The sequence below is a fragment of the Moschus berezovskii genome, chromosome 10 (assembly GCF_049115385.1).
Source record: "Moschus berezovskii isolate FMDL1 chromosome 10, NW_MosBer_1.0, whole genome shotgun sequence".
NCBI lineage: Eukaryota > Metazoa > Chordata > Mammalia > Artiodactyla > Moschidae > Moschus > Moschus berezovskii.
The window spans coordinates 80,377,641-80,383,640 of NC_142469.1; the positions used below are offsets into that span (position 1 = coordinate 80,377,641).

The 6,000-nt window shown below is 40.3% G+C and overlaps 1 non-coding gene across 1 annotated transcript; it reads right to left on the minus strand.

Moving 5' to 3' along the window:
- Positions 1-5,643: 5,643 nt before the first annotated feature.
- On the minus strand, positions 5,644-5,716 carry TRNAE-CUC (transfer RNA glutamic acid (anticodon CUC)). Its single transcript has one exon. It is a non-coding gene; the product is annotated as a tRNA-Glu (tRNA).
- Positions 5,717-6,000: the final 284 nt, after the last annotated feature.

Below are 6,000 nucleotides of genomic sequence, written 5' to 3' on the forward strand. Positions count from 1 at the left end.
ATGCAGTTGGTATTCCTAGAGCCAAGGATTTGTTGCCCTCAATTACTAGTCTTTAAGACTACTTAGTATTCTTTGGTTCTCTTTCTAATAAATGATAACACATCATCCCAGTGTTAGGAAGATTATTATAGTCATGCACCCTCAGAGTATTTCCAGATGCTAACTCTGCCATTTACTAGGAACTTGAACTTAGACAAGTCACTAACCGCTCTGAGCCTTTTTTCTCCATCTGTAAAATGAATTCATTCCCACATGCACTCTTGTTAAATAATGCACTATATAACAGTTTGTTATTACATAAGCTTTCCGTAATTAAGTGATGCATGCTGTGTGATGTGTCGAATGTTCATCTGTTCCATAATGTGCATTGACAGTTGTAGAGTTCAACTTAGGGGTCATTGGATATCTGTTGAAATAAATTAGTGGCAAGATTGAACTCAGCATTATATAGAACTAAAATAAATATTTACTTTTGCAATAAGTACCTAACCTAATAACTGGAGACTAAAAATCTAAACTAATGAAAAGAAATGTAAATTCAGGTTTTATGAACAAATAATACCCATTTTGCAAGTATCTTTAAAACCTTTATCTATCCTGGGCATTTTTGAAATCCTCTTGTTCTCTATAGCAGAGATTCCAGTAGTAAAATAAATGGAAGCAGCATTACTTACTTTCCAAAAAATGGTTGTCCCTTTGAGCCACTACATGTAAAGCTTGGATCCACATCTGGAGAGTGGGAAAAACATTGAGAATATTTTAAACTATCTCCCAGCCACTAATGGGGCTGCTAATTCAAAGTAAGTAAGATGTACAAGAGAAACTTCTTTTCCTCTTTAGAAGTTATGCAAAATTAGAACTGCAAGCAACCTTTAACATCATAAGGGGCTTCCAATAAGGGATTCTCCACATTACATTTTTGAACAAAAATCAGTTTTGGAGCCAACCAATCTTGGCTTAAGTTCAGACTCTTCCCTTTAGCAGCTCTGTGACTTGGTAAGAGTTTTACTATAGCTCTCTAAACTTCATTTTACATATATTGAAAATAAAAATACATTTCAAGGTTGAGGAGTATTGTGAAGATTATGTGAGACAGTAAATGCGCTCTTGCATCTTTGTAAAATATTGCCATTCTTATTGGTGAGGTACCAGTGAGGCCTACATGCTTGATTGTGTGTTGAATCTGTCCTTTGCATTAAGTGAAAGTGAAAGTCGCTCGGTCATGTCCAGCTCTTTGCAACCCCATGGACTTTACAGTTCATGGAATTCTCCAGGCCAGAATATTGGAGTGGGTAGCATTTCCCTTCTCCAGGGGATCTTCCCAACCCAGGGATCAAAACCCAGGTCTCCCGCACTGCAGGTGGTTTCTTTACCAGCTGAGCCACAAGGGAAATATAAGTTATATTTAAAGGGAAACTTTAAATATATATTATACTCTTTTTAAAATATTCCTAATCATTCAAAATATTCCTAAACATATTTAAATATGTTTATCCTTCTTGTACAAATTATGTGGGAAATATAAGGTATATTTTCCTTAAACAGGTAGGTTTCTAATTTGAAAAAGAAAACTATCTAGCAGATAAAATGTGATGGGCAGATCTGTTACACTACACTTAAAATATGTTTGGTGCTTATTTTTCACCTTTCATCTTGCTATTATAAAATAAAGTCTTCCTTGCCATTTTAGAAGGCAAAGGAAAGCAATCAGCTAAAAGGCAAAATTTCTTCTGGGAAATAAACTTGTATACAATTATATATACTAATTTTGGAAACTGAAGCAAGAAGAAGCTGGACTGTAAATCTTAGGAAATTTGTCACTGTTTTAGCAATAAATAGGTTAAAATTCTTTTTAATTAACATTCAACACAAATGTTCTTGGTGCTAATGTGGAAACTGCAGAGACTGATATCTGTCTTATGGACCATATTTCTCTTATTCAACTAGTATATGTTCAACACCTATTGTGTGCTAAGTGCTGTGTTTGAAGTTGAGGTTAGAACAACATAGGTTAAAAAATATCTGCCTTTTGTGAGCTTATGTTCAGATGGGAAGTACAGATGCATAAATATGTTCATAATAGAGGTAAATAACAGAGACCACTAGAGAGCACCTGATTTAGACTTGGAGGAGCCACATGGATTTGCACAGAAGAATCTAGCAGGACTGACAAAGCCAAGCTGAGAAGGGGCAGCAGGGTGAGGGTAGCATCTGAAGACTACATCTGAAGATTGGGTGTTTTGGGGAGAAAAACACCCAAATACGTGACTTGTCTTACTTTAAATTCATGATGACAAATGCAGATGGGCACTTAGGCAGTGGTACTGCCTGAGGATATTCTCTAGTACATATTTTTCCCTTCCTCTGGACCACCATTTCATACCACTTTCTTGCAGACCTCTCCATCCAATTCCCAGCTGACACCTTGACTCATATATCAGTGACAAAATAGAAGTGTTCTTCCCACACCAAAGCCATCCACAGACCTGCTCACATCCTTCCTTCTTGTTAGCATAGATGAACACTCCTGGATGCAAACATGGCCTGGTCCTTCTATTTGCTCTCTGTAACCCTTGTATCCTCCAGGTCTCATCCTGCAGATACTGTCTTTCACTTATATGTGAGTGTCTTCCTCGCTCCTGAATCATTCTTATCACGTTAACATGGTATATATCTACTAGCAGTAAAAAATAACACTCCTTTTATCCTGCATCATCATCACTCAGCCCCATTTATCTGCTCCTTTTCTCAGCAAAGCTGTTTCAGTTCAGTTCAGTCGCTCAGTTGTGTCCGACTCTTTGTGACCCCATGGACTGCAGCACGCCAGACTTCCCTGTCCATCACCAACTCCCGGAGCCTACTCAAGCTCACTTCCATTCAGTTGGTGATGCCATCCAACCATCTCATCCTCTGTCATCCCCTTCTCCTCCTGCCTTCAATCTTTCCCAGCATCAGGGTCTTTTCCAATGAGTCAGTTCTTCCCATCAGGTGGCCAAAGTAATGGAGTTTCAGCTTCAGCATCAGCTCTTCCAATGAACACCCAGGACTGATCTCCTTTAGGATGGACTGGTTGGATCTCCTTGAAGTCCAAGGGACTCTCAAGAGTCTTCTCCAACACCACAGTTCAGAAGCATCAATTCTTCGGTGTTCAGCTTTCTTCACAGTCCAACTCTCACATCCATACATGACCACTGGAAAAACCATAGCTTTGACTAGACAGAGCTTTGTTGGCAAAGTAACGTCTCTGCTTTTCAATATACCATCTAGGTTGGTCTAGACAAGGTCTAGATAAGTTTTCTTCCAAGGAGCAAGCAAAACTGCTTAAGAGATCTTAAACGGTTGTTGCCGTTTCCCATAGCCCAGGCAGCATGAATTTTCATCACCCCTACTCCCCTACTCCTTTTCATTGTCACCAATGGCCTGCATGTAGCCAAATCCAGAGGTCACTTCTTCAGCCTCATTTTACTTTGCTTACTGGCAGTCTTCAACAGAATTGACACCCCCACTCTCTTGAACCACTTGCCTCTCCTCACTCTAGCGTACCACTCTTCTAGCTTTCTTCCTTCCCCACTGGCTTCCTCTGCTGCTATTCCTCCTCCCCTTGGGTTTGAAGTGGCCCCTTCCACCTCTCTCTACATCATTCTCTCCAAGGGTTTTCGTTATTGCTATTGCTTTAATTTTCCTTTTGGGTGCTCTGTGTGGCATGCAGGATGCAGGATCTTAGTTCCCTTCAATTCAGTTCAGTTCAGTTCAGTCGCTCAGTCATGTCCGACTCTCCACGACCCCATGAATCACAGCACGCCAGGCCTCCCTGTCCATCACCAACTCCCGGAGTTCACTCAAACTCATGTCCACAGAGTCGGTGATGCCATCCAGCCATCTCATTCTCTGTCGTCCCCTTCTCCTCCCACCCCAACCTTTCCTAGCATCAGAGTCTTTTCCAGTGAGTCAACTCGTCGCATGAGGTGGCCAAAGTATTGCAGTTTCAGCTTTAGCATCAGTCCTTCCAATGAACACCCAGGATTGATCTCCTTTAGAATGAACTGGTTGGATCTCCTTGCAGTCCAAGGGACTCTCAAGAGTCTTCTCCAGCACCACAGTTCAAAAGCATCCCTTACCAGGGATCAAATATGTGCCCTCTGCATGGGGAGCATGGAGTCCTAACCACTGGCCTGCCAGGGAAGTCCCATTACTGTTGTTGCTTTAACTACATCTCTGTCTTCAACTCTTACCTGCTTCTGGAAGTCCAGACTCCTGATTTCTATTCCATGTTAACATCTCTCCCTGCTCAACCCATGAGCATCTTAAATTTAGCATGAATAAAACAAAATGTGTAATCACTCAGGGATTCTTTTTTTCTCATATGCAGTAATTAGCCCTAACTTTTAAATAAATTTCTTCATTTCTCAAGGTAAAAATTTAAGCATCATCCTAGATGTCTCTCTATACCTTCTCACCCCTCTTAAACCCATGGGCTCAGAAAGAGCAGTTTACCTTGAAAATACATCTTAACATGTGCACTTTCTTCATTGTCAGTAACGATATTATTACTAATAATACAGTATGTGTTAAATGCTCACTACGTGCTAGAGAAGAAGGGAGAAAAAGGGAATGTTGCTGGCAGCAAGAAGAAGAATGGTGATCTGAGAAGGAGAAGATCTGAGAGGCAGGAATGAGCAGAAACGGAAAGGGAAACCTGGGGGAAAGACATAAGACTGGAGAAGGAAATCCTATGAGTATTCTTCAAGGCTTTGAACTTTGTCCTTAGAGATATGGAGGGTCATCGAATGATTTTAGTCAGGGAAATAAGGTGATTAATTTACATCTGATTTACAGAAATCATTCTGTTCAAATCCCTTTTTCATACATGGTGTAAACTTAAACCTCAGGTTTGCAGGGGCCGAATGATAGCAGAGGCTGAGTTTTATACCCAGTTAATTGGATTTTACATAGTACATTTCCTACTGCTTCTTAATTTCAAAGGAATGTGCTTTAATCCCAGAAAATCTTATTGAAAAATATCCTTTGATCTGAAGTGTATAAAAGGGGTTTTCATATTTTATCATATAAAAAGTAGTTCAGAAGAATTGTTTTGATAAAACACTTTTCTCCTTTAAGAGCAGAATATTTTCAACCAACAATTTATCTAAATGTTTCCCTGCTGTTTTCAAACATCAAAACTTCAATTGACTTTAAAAAAAAAAATACTTATTTTATTTATTCATCTACTTGTCTGTCCCGGGTCTTAGTTGTGGCACGTGGGGTCTTCGATCCTCGTTTCAGCATGCCAGGTCTTGTGGTTGCAGCATGAGGGATCTTCAGCTGTGGCATATGAACTCCCAGTTGCGGCATGTGGGATCTAGTTCCCTGACCAGGGATCAAACCGGGCCCTCCCGCATTGGGAGTGTGGAGTCCTAGCCACTGGACCACCAGCAAAGTCCCCAAGTGACTTTAAAAAATAAGGCATAATCCTTGATTTGCCTGAGATTTTTGCCCATTAAGGAATCCTGCCAATATTCTCTTGAGGGTGTCTTCAGTTCACTTTTACAATTCTTTTATTACACTCTTTAATCTAGAACATATTCTTTTTTTTTTTTAAGTTTATTTATTTATGTCCCACCACACACTTTACAGGATCCTTAGTTCCCCAAACAGGGATTGAACCTGGGTCCTCAGCAGTGAGAGTGCTGAGTCCTAACTACTGGACCACCAGGGAATACCCTATTCTTACAGTCCAGTGGTTTTCAAACTTTGGGGGTTTCAGAAACACACTGAGAACTTATTTAAACTAAAGATTCTTGACCTCACCCAAAGGGATTCTGATTCATGAGTCAGGTGTAGGCCTAGAAATATTTCAACAAGCTTCCAGGTGATTCTAAGGCAGGTAGTCTGAGGGGTTCACACTAAAAACGCCACCTTAGGAAAAGCCTTCTACTCCCCCAAACCTGTGCTTTCCTTCTAACCCTCCCCATAGCTTTCAATTCCAGTGGAGTCCATAAT